Below are 14015 nucleotides of genomic sequence, written 5' to 3'. Positions count from 1 at the left end.
AGTCCTATATTTTCCTCTACCTCTTCTCACCCCACCTCCCAGTGTATGTCCATTTCCACATCTCTATTTTCACACTTACCCAAGTCATCATCTTATCAAGCCTCCTATCTGGTCTACCTATTTCAATTCTTTCTGCTTTAACTCTCCACATAATAGCCAGTGCCCCTTTATGAGTATAAATCAATTCTGCTTTTGTTAATGGCATACTAATGTGTTTCAGACTAACCATCCCATTGAAAACAAGTGTAAAAAGCTCATCAACATAAAATGTTTTGTCCCATTGAAGGACTACCTAGGTAGCAAGAAATTGAGAGACCAAAACTGTGGAGAATCTAGAGAGAGATGAGCCAGACATCTCACTGCATTTTTGCTTTTAAGGCATTTGCCAGTTTGAAAGTTGTGGATTGAGAAGCTAAGAATCTGAGGAGAAAATAGTGGCTGAGAGTCTGAAAAGTTGAGCAAAGATTTCAGAAATCTCATGAAACTGAGAGGAAAAAATGGAGTTGAGTGTCCATGAAGGAAGAGGAACTCTGGTAAACACCACAGAATTTCAGCTGAAGGGCCATAATCTAGGAAGAGAGAATGAGAAACACACCAGTCCTCATTAAGACTGAAACCCAGCCCTGACTAGTGTGGTTCAGTTGGTTGGGTGTCATTCTGCCAAGAGAAGCCTCACTGGTTTGATTCCCAGTCAGGGCATGCATGAGTTGTGGGTGCTGTCCCCAGTCAGGGCACAAGCGAGAGGGAGCCAATTGATGTTTCTCCCTCGTATTGATGTTTCTCTTCCTCTCTTTCTCCCTCCCTTCCTTTCTATCTAAAAATGTATTTTTTAAAAAAACCAAGACTGAAACCCAGTGTCAATCTCTAATCAGATTAAGGTAATCTATCCCTATCTCAAGTGCTTGTTAAAGTAAAAAATAAATTCTCTCTGGAGGAAAATAGCAACAAGTACCTCAAATAATCTCTTTCTCTTTTTATATGGTTTCCAACATTCAATCACTAATAATGAAGCATGCAAAGAGACAACCACTGACTGAAAATCAAGAGAAAGATAGGCAATAGATATAGACCCATAGAAGATCCACCTATTAGAATTTTTAGACATAGACTTAAAAATAATTTTTTTTCACCTTCAGGATCATGTTTATTGTGTTTGAGATGATACACCAGATGCTCTCTGTACTACAAAGTGTAAAAGGAAATCCTCTCATTACAAACTGACAAAGGTAAAAGGTGAAATATTTTTCACAAAGGCATTAACCACATACTCAGAAATAGATCTGGGTTCGATACAAATGACGTAGTTCCTAGTTGTCTATGGCTACTTTTATAACTTCATACAGATAATGAATCAGGCTAAAATGCACTATACAATATAGTAGCTTTCAGGACCAGTACCCTTAGTATATCACAAAATAAATTTTGAAATCCCAAAGAAGCAAGACTTGCAAGTAGGCATTTTAAACAACTAATCTACAGCTATAAAATTCTACTATTGGTAACATTTACCTTTTTAAGGATTCTCCCAGCCTCCAAAAGATAAAAGCAGAGAGTAGAATCAGTATAACATACACAGAAGTTCATGTTGTAAAGGCTATAAAGATTTGCAGTACCATGAGAAAAGGCCTTCTGCTCCCTCACACTGCATACAAATTATGTGAATTATGTCACATATCTCTTGGTCCACTGTCTGGTGATCTTGTCATGTTCTGCTCTGTTGGTCAAATACTGAGTGGCTATGCTTCCAACCAGAGGATCTGCAGAGAACAAATTGACAGCAAAACGTTTGAAACAGTCATAGCAGGACTCTAGTTGTCTTAAGAATGTCCAGACAGATGACTCACTGACTGTTGATGTTGCAGTGATAGATTTTGGTTCAAAAAATAATCTTTGGTGGCTTAAATGGATGATTGGATGAAAATGTTATATACAGAAAAAACACACCACTTTCATGTACAGAACCTGGTGGACCAAGTATAGTCCATCTCCATTCATAAATGTTATCTCCTTTAGGCCCAGCACTGCAGTTAGGAGTAGGATCAAGGGTTATTTCAGCTAGCTCCTTCTGAGTTCTTTTAGCACTAGTGGATAACTTAGCAGTGATTTTGCTACAGAGTTTGGTGTTTTTCTTCTGCTGGGTGGTAGGTTTTCTTTCTTTTTGTTCTTCAGGTGCTGGAGTGGCTCGGTCTTGTTGGTCTGCATCTGAATTAACACTGTTGATGCTGGAGTTCTCCTCATCAGACCTTTGCCTAAGCCGAGAAAGTTCTGGTCGCCAAGTCTGGAAGTCATAGGGGTTTGTGCAGTACCCTGCTCTGGACCAAGAGAGGCACCACCACCTAGAGCCTTCATAAAAAAGTGGGGGTAGGATTTCAGTAGGGTAAAGGGGGGTTGAGGGGCACATGGGAGATGCCGATTTTCTGTGGCCTCCCAGCCACGCAATCATGAAATATTTGTAATTAATATATACATAAAATTAAGTGACAATGGAAAATTACAATTATAGAAGATTGGTTACATATTAGAAGATTATATTAAGAAAAATGAGAGCCAGGTTTCTCATTGTTAATCCACTGACAGGGCCTGGAAACAGCAATACTCTTGTCTTAGCTCAGGCTGCTATAATAAAATGCCATAGACTGGGTGGCTTAAACAACAGAAATTTACTTCTCACAGTTCTGAAAGCTGGGAATTTGAGATCAAGGTGTCAGCATGATCTGGTTGTGGTTAGAGGTCTCTTTCTTTCTGATTTACAGACAGCTACCTTCTCACTAATCCCATTATGGAGGCCCCTTCCTCATGACCTCATTTAAACTTAATTATCTCCCAAAGACCTCATCTCCAAAACCACCACTTTGGGTATTAGGGCTTCCACCTATGAATTTTATGGGGACACAAACATTCAGTCCATAACAACCCTAATGAAAATGGACAGCCATACCTTGGTTACTAAATACTATTCTCCAATAAAAGGAACCAGGGCTCCTTGTAGAAAAGGCTAATTCTGGGACTGAGGCATAAAAAAGTACAGTAGTATCTCAGTAATTATCATTAATTTGTTCCAGAACTTGTGATAGGTGCCAAAATGAGTACCAAACAGTAATTGAGCAAGCACGAGTGATGAAGCATTTTCTCTTTTGGGACTTATACAAGTACTAGCAAGTGCAATAAGTTCCAAGCAAGCGCCAAGTGCTGAAACATATTTTCTCATCAAAAATGTGACAAGTACAGGGTTTGACGGGTTCTGAAGCCAATGAGTACCGAGGTATGACTACATAAGATGAGCTTGAAATTTATTTTTGTACCTGAAGTAAAGAAGTGCTCAAAGAATAATGGGAAAATGTTAAAAGAACACAGAAGTCACCCTAAAAGTGAACCCACTGGCAAATTTCTAGCATCATAGTAAATTATAGTAATAGATTAAAATCCATTGAATAAAGTAGGAAGTCATTAGTCCATACTGACATGAATGGGAAGTTAGATGAGGAACTGGAGATAGATAGATAGATAGATAGATAGATAGATAGATAGATAGATAGATAGATAGATAGATAGAAATAGATATAGTTTCAAATATACCTCTCCACAAAATATTTATCAGATATACCTCCCCACAAAATACTTATTAATTGCAAAGGGAAAAGAATAACCTTGCAGTGGAGAAGCCTCAAAGACACTACCTTAATGTATTGAGAGAACAAAACATCACGTTTGTTGTCTTCCTGTCAAAAACTTGTAAACTAAATATAATTGTGAAGAAACATCAAGTAAACCTAAGTTGTAGGACATTTGACAAAATGAGCTATAATCTTCAAGTGTCAAAATCATGGAAGTCAAGGAAAGACAGAAACTGTTGCAGATTGGAGGACACTAAATGGACATGACAAGCAAATGCAGTATGTACTTGGTTCTGACCTAAATTATTTGTCTGTAAATGACTTTATTGGCAAAATTTGCAAAACTTGAATGGGATCTGAGTATTGAATACTAGCAATTTATCAGTGTTAATTTTATAATTGATGGTTATATTGTAGTTTTGTAAGAAAATGTCCTTTGTTTTGCTTTGTATGGAGGAAATACACGTGGAAATATTTTGAAATGATAGAGAACCACACCAGTGAATTATTCATAAGAGGTTTAGGGAGAAAGTTCTTTGTACTGTATTTTAAAATTTCTGTAGGTTTGAGATTTTTTCAAGATTTTTTAAAATGTCTTATGGGATTTTTAAAAAAACACGATGAATTAAAAATCATGACATTAACTGTATGTGACAACAACACAATTTACAAGAGAATAAATTGAGTTAACGTGTTGAAAGATCCTTACATCAAAATGTGGTAAAAGTATTAATTATAGGTAGGTTTTAGTCAAGAAAACATGTTGTAGTTTTTAGGGTAACAACTAAAAGAATTTAAAAAATGTTACTAGTAAATTAAAATACATAAAATAGAATAAAAAAATACATCATATTTAGTGAATCACTTCCAAAGAATAGAGTATGAAAAGGAGAAAAAAGCAGCTTTACGGTGGAGTAAACTGTTTTTGGCATGTACCCTCATATATGATATGATGAGAAAGACATTTCATCTCTGTGGCATTGTTTCTCAAAAGCCAATAACCCAATCTAATCATGAGAAAAACAGCAAATAAACCCAAATTGAAGGACATTCTACAAAATACCTGACAAATTCTGCTCAAAATTGTTAGGGTCAAAGCCTGAGAAAATATCACAAATCAAAGGAGACTAAGGTGGCAGGACGACTAAAAGCAATGTGGTATTGTAAATTGGATCCTGAAGCAGAAAGAAAACATTAGTGGAAAAACTAGTGAAATCTGAGTAAAATCTGACGTTTAGTTAATAATGATGTGGCAGTGTGGGTTTCTTAATTTCAACAAATAATAGCATTGAGGGAGATTGAAACTGGGTATATAGTAACTTTCTGTATAATCTTTGCAACTTTTCTGTAAATCTAAAATTATTCCAAAATAAAAAGTTTATTTAAAACAAACTTCACAACACACTTACAGATATAGAGAGCAGATTGATGGTTGTCAGAGGGTAGCTGGGTAAAAAGGTGAAGAGGTTAAAAGTGCAAATTTGTAGTTACAAAATAGTCATGGGGATATAAAATACAGCATAGGGAGTATAGTCAATAATATTGTGATAAGTATCTACAGTGCTAGGTGGCTACTTGAAATATTGAGGGAACCACTTTGTAAACTATGTGATTGTCTAACCACAATGCTGTACACCTGAAACTAATACAAAATAATAGTGAGTATAAACTATAATTGAAAATTAAATTAAAAAAAGAAAGACACGCACTGACCAGTATGGCTTGGTTAGGCATCATCCCGCAAAGCAAAAGGTCGCCCATTCAATTTTGGGTCAGGGCACATGCCTAGGTTGTGGGCCTGGTCCCTGGTTAGGGTGTGTACAAGAGGTAATGGATCAATGTTTCTCTCTCACATTGATGTTTAATTCCCTCTCTTTCTCCCTGTCTTCCCTTCTCTCTAAAAATACATACATAAAATTAAAAGGAAAGACACTTCTCACATATTTGTAGGCATATTAGTATTAGAGAAAAATATGTAGTTTCACTTCACAGTAGAACACAAGCACATTTAATTTTCAATTTTTTTCTATTAAAGTTTACATTCAATATTATTTTATATTAGTTTTGGGTGTACATTTGCATTTTGTTGTTGTGTTGTTTCAACTACCTGCCCCAGCTTGACTGTCCTTGCAGACCTTCTCCAAGCCTTACACATCATCACACGTATTACCATGTTTATACACAGAAAGGGGAAGGATGGGATTAAGCTGTTCTATACATTTCTCTGCTACTGGTCATATAATCAAAGAGACCTGCCAGTTAAAGAGTTATATCTTCACTTGTGTTCATAATACGCCATTAAAAAATAAAGCAAACTTCATAAATCTGAAAGTAGACAACAAAAGGGAGAAATAAAACAAAGAACAGATATGACAAATAGGAAACAGAGAGATGACAGATATAAACTAAAATGTGTCAAAAATCACATTAAGTGTAATTGGTTAATTCTTCAATTAAAGAAACAGCTCAACTACTGTATATGAAAAATTAACCATATGCTTCTTGCAAGAGATACATTTTAATTTTTAAATATGCAAACACTGCTTTTATTATAATTATTGTTAGCTGAATGAAAACAAATAAGGGATAAAAAGGTTTCAAATAATAGAAAAACATTTGGGTAAGTTATGACACAGGCAATAGAAATGTATTATATCATTGTACCAATTGCAAATAATGAGTGAGTGAACAATGAAATCAGAAGGTTTAAAGGTTGAAATGGTCCTCAAATATATTCACTGTCATTTAAATTTTAGACAAAGGAGCCAAGAGGAAAAAAAAAAACATATATACTATAACAGTCTTTTTTAAATGACTTCCAATTTTAACTATTTTCTAAAAGCATTAATGGCATTGAAACCCTTATTGTAGATTATGTATGGCTGTAAGATGTGTAGTCTTGTTAACTAGAGACATCAGTAAGTTCAGTTTCTGAGACCAGTCATTTAATAAATTATCTGGATCCTTGGGTCTCTGGAAGTTGATAATTCCTGCCATCCTGTCTACTTTAACAAAGATGAAAGAGACACATTTTATTTTCTTTTTAATTTTAATTTTTGATTTTAGATAGAGGGAAGGGAGGGGAAAAGAGAGGGAAGAAAACACAGATGTGAGAGAGAAACACTAACTGTATGCCTTCCATACACACCTCAACCTGGGACCGAACCCACAACCCAGGCATGTGCCCTTGACCAGGTATCAAACTGGTGACCTTTCGGTTCACAGGATGATGTCCAACCAATTGAGTCACACCATCCAGGGTGGAAAAGACACATTTTAAATGTAAGGATACAACATGGTTAAAATAAGCAAATGGCAAAATGACATATCATGCAAGCAATAACCCAAATAAATCAGGATAACTAAATATCATGAAAATGTCACTTCCTAGTTTCCTTTAGTTCTCTTACATTTCTGAGTCCATTTCATTTGCTGAGGGGATAGGGAGGGAAAAGGCAAAACTATCTACTGTATAGGTACATTGTGAAATTTTATTGAGATAAAATGTAAAAGCATCTGGAACTCTATAAGCATTCAACAAACTTCAGTCTTTTGCCCCTTTCTTATTTGTCTTATAGATGTAGGTGCTTGCAAGATGTAAGTTCTAGCCGAGGTCCACTCCTTTCACACCTATTCTTCTTAGTGTCATCTACTCCCATGGTTTCCACTGCCTCCTATATGCAAGGACTGTATTTCCAATTTCTTCCTTACTATTAATCTTCAGAATGTCTCTTCAACTGCCCACCAAATACACCTAAGTCTCTCTGGATGTCCCCAAGGCCTCTAATCAGACACCAGCTACTGTCACTTAAACTCCACTTGATATCCCCCAATAGGTGATCTATTTTTTGTTGCTGTATCCCCAGTGAGTAAAATAATGCCTGACACCTAGTAGATACCTACTCAAATCATGTATTGAATGAATTAACCTGTTCTCTCCTCTTTGTCTTCACTGCCATGGATGTAATCCAAACCTTCATTATCTTTCCAATTGGAGAACTAATATCTTCTGAATTAGTTTCTCTACTTCTAGGAACTCCAACTCCTATTGTCTTCTTTACATTCAATGCTATACACTGCCTGACACAATTTATATTGTGAACATTCTAAAAAACAGACCCCAAATTTTCCCTGGTCCATAATATAGCCTCAATTTATCTTTTAGCCTATTCCACCACTTCCTCACTCTCAAAATTTCCTATTTTCTCTACTTTCAACACATATACTTTTCAAAAACTTCAAATTCCAAATGTTCACATATAAAAATATATATATCCAAGTGTTCATATATATATTCAATTGATTTTTGTATATTAACCTTGTATCCTGCAATTTTGCTATGATTTCTTCTTTTTTCTAGTTTCTTAAAGTGGCACCTTAGATTATTTATTTTAGATCTTCCTTATTTTCTAATATATGTACTGCTTCCACTGCATCCTATAAAATAATAACTATAGAAATATAAGATAGAGTGGACTTAAAGGAAATATCAGCCAGAATAGACTTTAAGGGAATCTGCATTACAGAAATAAACAGAGATGTTTCATAATTAGAAAAGACTTTATTCAACAGAAAATTATAACTATCTAAAATTTTCATATATCTAATAACAGAAAATATATACAGTAAAAATGACAAACATAAGAGAATAAAATAATTCACAATCAAGTTGGTAGATTTATATATATATATATATATATATATATATATATATCGTCGGCAGCCGTCCGTCTCGAGAGACGATGGTGTAGCTTCTTAAGAGTCTATCTGCAACGCCGAGAATGATTGCGCAGTCCGACTCGGGAGTGACACGGTATCTGTCTCCTCCCGTGTTGATGACGCTGGAGTGTCCTCTCCAGTGAAGCTGAAGCTACAGAGCCTGGGCAGGGTGATATGGAGGGTCTGCTGTTGCCCATGCAGCAGACCCCTCCTCTCTTCGCAGCTGAAGGGTCCAAGGGAAAGACGGAGTCAATACAGCTTGGTTTCAGGTGTGCCGCAGGAGTTGCCGGTGTTGACTACAACGTCAAACCGCCTTAGGGACTCCGGCTCCGGATTTTCTGTCGGGGTTTACTCCCTTAGCCTTTCCCCTGAAGAGGTATGCCGCAAGGCAGCGGAGGTTTTTTGGAATCAGAGTTTTCCTTCTCTGATGTGCCCTGACTGGAAGATCGAACCAGCGACACTTAGCTCACAGGCCGACGCTCAATCCACTGAGCCAAACCAGCCAGGGTAAATATATATATATATATATATATATATATATATATATATCCCAGTAATTGATAGAAAAAGCAGATAAAAAACCATTAAGTATATAGAAGAGTTGAATGACATGATCAACAAAGCTGACCTGATGAATTAGAACACTATACACAACAATTGAAGATTATACATATACTCTATTAAAACATTCACCAATATTTACCATACTATAGGCCATAAAGCCAGTCACTTTTTAATTATATTTTATTGATTATGCTATTAGAGTTGTCCTAAATTTTCTCCCTTTGTCCCTCCACCCAGCAACCCCCATTCCCTCAGGCAATCCCCACACTGTTGTCTATGTCCTTGGGTCATACATACATGTTCTATGGCTCCTCTATTTCTTATGCTGTACTTTAAATCCCCATGACTACTCTGTAACTACCAACGTGTACTTCTCAATCCCTTCACCTTTTTCACCCATCCCCCTGACCTCCTCCCATTTTGCAACCATCAAAACGTTTTCTGTATCTATGATTTATGTTCTGCTTGTTTATTTTGTTTTCTAGATTCAGTTGTTTATAGATATATTTATTTATTGCCACATTATTTTTCATATTTTTTATTTTCTTCTTCTTAAAGAATACGCCTCAATACTTTATATAGTACCAGCTTGGTAGTGATGAACTCCTTTAGCTTTTTCTTCTCTGGGAAGCTCTTTATCTGCCCTTTGATTCTAAATGACAGCTTGCTGGTTATAGTAATCTTGGTAGTAGGTCCTTTCTTTTCATCACTTTGAATATTTCTTGCCAATCCCTTCTAGCCTGCAAAGTTTCTTTTGAGAAATAAGCTGACAGTCTTATGGGGGCATCCTTGTAGGTAACTAACTGCTTTACTCTTGTTGCTTTTAAAATTCTCTCTTTATTTTAATCTTTGGCATTTTAATTATGATGTGTCTTGGTGTGGGCCTCTTTGGGTTCATCTATTTTAGGATCTCTGCTGTTCCTGGACCTGTATATATATTTCCTTTACCAAGTTAGGGAAGTTTTCTCTCATTATTTTTTCAAATAGGCTTCCAATTTCTTGCTTTCTCTCTTCTTCTGGCACCCCCATTATGCAAATGTTGGTACTCTTGAAGTTGTCGCAGAGACTTCTTACACTATCTTCATTTTTGGGATTTTTTTCCTACTTACTGTTCTGATTGGTTGTTTGTTTGTTTTTGTTTTTTTGCTTCCTTATATTCCAAATCGCTGATCTGAATCTCCATTTCATCCACTCTATTGTTGTTTCCCTGTAAATTGTTCTTTATTTTAATTAGTGTATCCTTTGTTTCTGATTGGATCTTTTTTATGCTGTCCAGATTCTCACTAAGTTCCTTGAACATCCTTAGAACCAGTATTTTGAACTCTGCATCTAGGAGTTTGCTTCTTTCCATTTTGTTAAGTTCTTCTTCTGAAGCTTTGTTCTGTTCTTTCATTTGGGCCATGTTTCTTTGTCTCCTCATTTTGACAGCCTCCCTGTGTTTGTTTCTATGTATTAAGCAGTGCTGCTATGTCTCCCAGGCTTGGTAGAGTGGCCTAATGTAGTAGGTGCCTTGTAAGGTCCAGTGGCTCAGCCTCCCCTATCACACAAGCTGGGTACTCATGGTGTGCTCCCCATGTGGGTTGTGTACAGCTTCCTGTTGTAGTTGAGCCTTGATAGCTATTGGCACATCCAAGGTCAGCCACCTCCTGCGCTCTGTCTAGAGTCACATAGCATAAGCTACAAAGTGATCTGAATATGGCTGCTACTTGTGCTGGGCTTGGAGTTGCCCAGGTGAGGTCAAGTTGTAAACCAAGGCCAGCTGCTGCTAGTGCCAAGCCTGGGGCAACATAGCAAGAGGTACTGGGGCTCACTGAAGCCAAATGCTGCTTGTTTGAGACTCCTCACTCTAGAGATATCTGCCCCCCCCAATTTTTATCTGCCACATGCAGGTGTGGGACCAGCCCATCTGTGTCTCTGCCCCTCCTACTAGTCTTGATATGGTTTCTTCTTTAATTCTGTAGTTGTAGGACTTCCATTCAGCTCAAATTCTGACAGCTCTGAATGATGGTTGTTTTATAGTTTAGTTGTAATTTTGATGTGGTTGTATGAGGAGGTGAGCCATGTTTACTTATGATGCCATCTTGACCAGAAGTCCTAAAGCCAGTCTTACACTTTAAAGGACTGAAACCACACAGAGTATATTATCTGACCACAGTAGAATTAAGCTAGAAATTAGTAACAAAAATATAACACGAAATACCTATTTGAAAATTAAAAACCTCAGGGATAAAAGGAGAAATAAATGTACAGCATAGGTAATACAGTCAACAATATTGTAATAACTATATATGGTGCCAACTATGAAGACCCAAGGGTGAATGAACCCTAGGTAGCTAGGCTTAAATATAAGAACAAGAAAATTTTAAAACCTGAGCATAGATTCTAATTGTCACACACTGCAAGGTAAATAGACACTACATAATTAGTGCAAGTACATCACTAAAATAAGTAAATAAATAAATATTTAAAAGCAAAGAAATAATATGTAGCCTATACAGAGGAGAAAACAGCTTATATACATTGTTTCTGGGAAGACCTAGATGGTAGATATAGTACATAAATATTTCAAATAAGCTATTATAAATATGTTCAAATAACTAAAGGAAAACATGTATAAAGAATTAAAAGAATGTATGACAACAATGACTCATCACATAGAGAATATTAGTAGAGATACAAATTACAGAAATAAATGGAAATTCTGTAGTTAAAGGGTATAACAACTGAAATAAAAATTTTACTCAAAGTGTTCAACAGCAGATTTGAGCTTCTAGAAGAAAAAGATCAGTAAACGCAAAGGTATATTAATAGAGTATCTCGTCTAAATAACAGAATGCAAAAAGAATGAAGAAAACTGAATAATCTCAAAGGTCTGTGAGACACCATCAAACACACTATATATGCATAATAGGAGTGCTAGAAGAGTAGAGGAGGAAAAAAGGACATAACAAATATTCGAAGAAATATTGGGTGAAATTTCTCAAATTTAGTGAAAAACTTAAACTACACATCCAAGAAGGTCAATGAATTCCAAGTAGAACAATCACTAAGATATTCACAACCAGAGAGATATTAATCGAACGTTGAAAGCCAGAGACAAAGAGAAAAACTTGAAAACAGGAGAAAAATTACATGTAATATGCAAAGTAACTAGAATAAGATTAATAGCTGACTTCTCACCAGAAACAATGGAGACAAATGGAAGCAACCCAAGTGCCCATCAGTAGATGAGTGGGTTAAAATAGTTGTGGTTCATATACGAGTATACAATGAAATATCACTTGGCCATAAAAAAAAGGATAAAATTTTACCATTTCCAATAGCATAGATGGACCTAGATGGCATTATACTAAGAGAAATAAGTCAACCAGAGAAAAATACCATATGATTTCACTTATATGTGGAATCCAACAAACAATATAAATGAACAAACAAAACAGAAACAGACACATAGATACAGAAAACAGACTGATGGTTGGCAAGAGGAGAGGGGGTTTGAGGAACTGGGGAAAAAAGGAAAAGATGAAGAAGTACAAATTGGGTCCTGAATAGGCGGCTCAGTTATTTGGATCATCATCCCATACGCCAAAAGATTTTAGGTTTGATCCCCAGTCAGGACACATACCTAGGTTGCAGGTTTGATTCCCAGTCAGGGTATGTATAGAAGGGAATCCACCAATGTTTCTCCTTCACATCAATGTTTCTCTCTCACTACCCCCCCCCCGATTCTTCTCTCTTTAAAATCAATAAGCATATCCTCAGGTGAGGATTTTTTTTTTATTATACAAATTGGTAGTTACAAAATAATCATGGGGATGTAAAGCATAGCATAGAGAATATATAAATAGCCAATAATATTGTACTATTTGTGGTACCAGGTGGGTACTGGAAATATTAGGGGGAATATTTTGTAAATTATATTATTGTCTAACCACTATGCTATACAACCCAAACTAATACAAAATAATATTGAGTGTAAACTGTAATTAAAAATATATATACAGCCAGTTATCTAAAAAAAGAAAAAAGAAAGAAACAACGGAGACAAGAGGCAGTGTTATGACATATACAAAGTTCTCGGTGAGGGGACTTCAAGAATTCTGGAATTCAGTTCACCATGGTAACGGCTCATGACAATACTTTCTCTCGACAGCTTTAGGTGTCCCTTCAGGTCTTCCGCTCTAAGAGGTGCTGAGGACACGGGCGTAGGGAGGTCTCTGACCTGACACTATTAGGGACAAAAGAGGTGGCAACTTTGAAGGTATGGGCATTGAACAACTGAAATTGGAGTTATTGGAAGAACTCCATATGAAAATCTTAATACAACTCTCAATAATTGAACAAAGACACAAAATAGAGAACTGAAAGCCAAATTCACTATTGCTAATATAGGCAATGACTGGAAGACCCATTATGGATACAACTTGAAGTGAATGATGAACTAAAAAAGAAAATAGCTACTCTCTAAGAGAAATTGGAAAAACTCCATGTAGATCCTTCAGATAGACTATCTTCTATTTGTGTCTATGAGCGAATACCAGTAAAATCCTTAGTTGCATTACTTGAAAAGCTAGAATGAGAAGAGAGGTGTCTTGAACATCAAGTGAAATACTATTTACTTAAACTGGAAGAAGAATCAAAGGCTTACCAAAAGATCAAGGATAAACACCAAATATATCTAGCTAAATTATCTCAGGTCTCTCACTTAAACCAAATTTCTAGAAGGCAACAGATGAATGAACTCCAGAGAATGAAAGAGAATCCAGTGAAAATGGGAAGATACAATACAGCTAATCAGAAGATAGTAAATGCCAAGAAAGAACCAACAAAAAAAGAGTACAAGATCAAACCATGTTCCAAAACTCAACTTGTGATTAAAGAATTGGGTAAATTTCTATTTCTTCCCCTTTTTCCATTGTTATATTCAATTTGGGAAGTTAATGTTCAACACATTTTTTCAGGAAATGAAATAGATAAGGAAGATCTATTAAACCTCTTTAGTGCTTCTTCCAGAAGTTTGTTCCTTTGTTTGTGTGAAATTAATTTTCTTAGTAATTTGGTTTAGTTTCAAAAAATTATTTTAGGAAGTAATTATAGTGACCCTAAAATTCTAACAGC

General features: G+C 36.0%; 2 pseudogenes; one reads left to right on the top strand and one right to left on the bottom strand.

The window, feature by feature from the left end:
• Nucleotides 1–1702: 1702 nt before the first annotated feature.
• Nucleotides 1703–2401, bottom strand: LOC149990752 (ubiquitin-conjugating enzyme E2 E3 pseudogene; annotated as a pseudogene).
• A 10555-nt stretch (nucleotides 2402–12956) lies between these two features.
• On the top strand, nucleotides 12957–13771 carry LOC149990751 (coiled-coil domain-containing protein 169 pseudogene; annotated as a pseudogene).
• The last annotated feature ends 244 nt before the right edge of the window (nucleotides 13772–14015 follow it).

The sequence above is a fragment of the Furipterus horrens genome, unplaced genomic scaffold (assembly GCF_987537825.1).
Source record: "Furipterus horrens unplaced genomic scaffold, mFurHor1.1.pri manual_scaffold_17, whole genome shotgun sequence".
NCBI classification, from domain to species: Eukaryota; Metazoa; Chordata; class Mammalia; order Chiroptera; family Furipteridae; genus Furipterus; species Furipterus horrens.
Note: the sequence above shows the minus strand (reverse complement) of the source record. Positions and strands in the feature narration are given on the sequence as shown.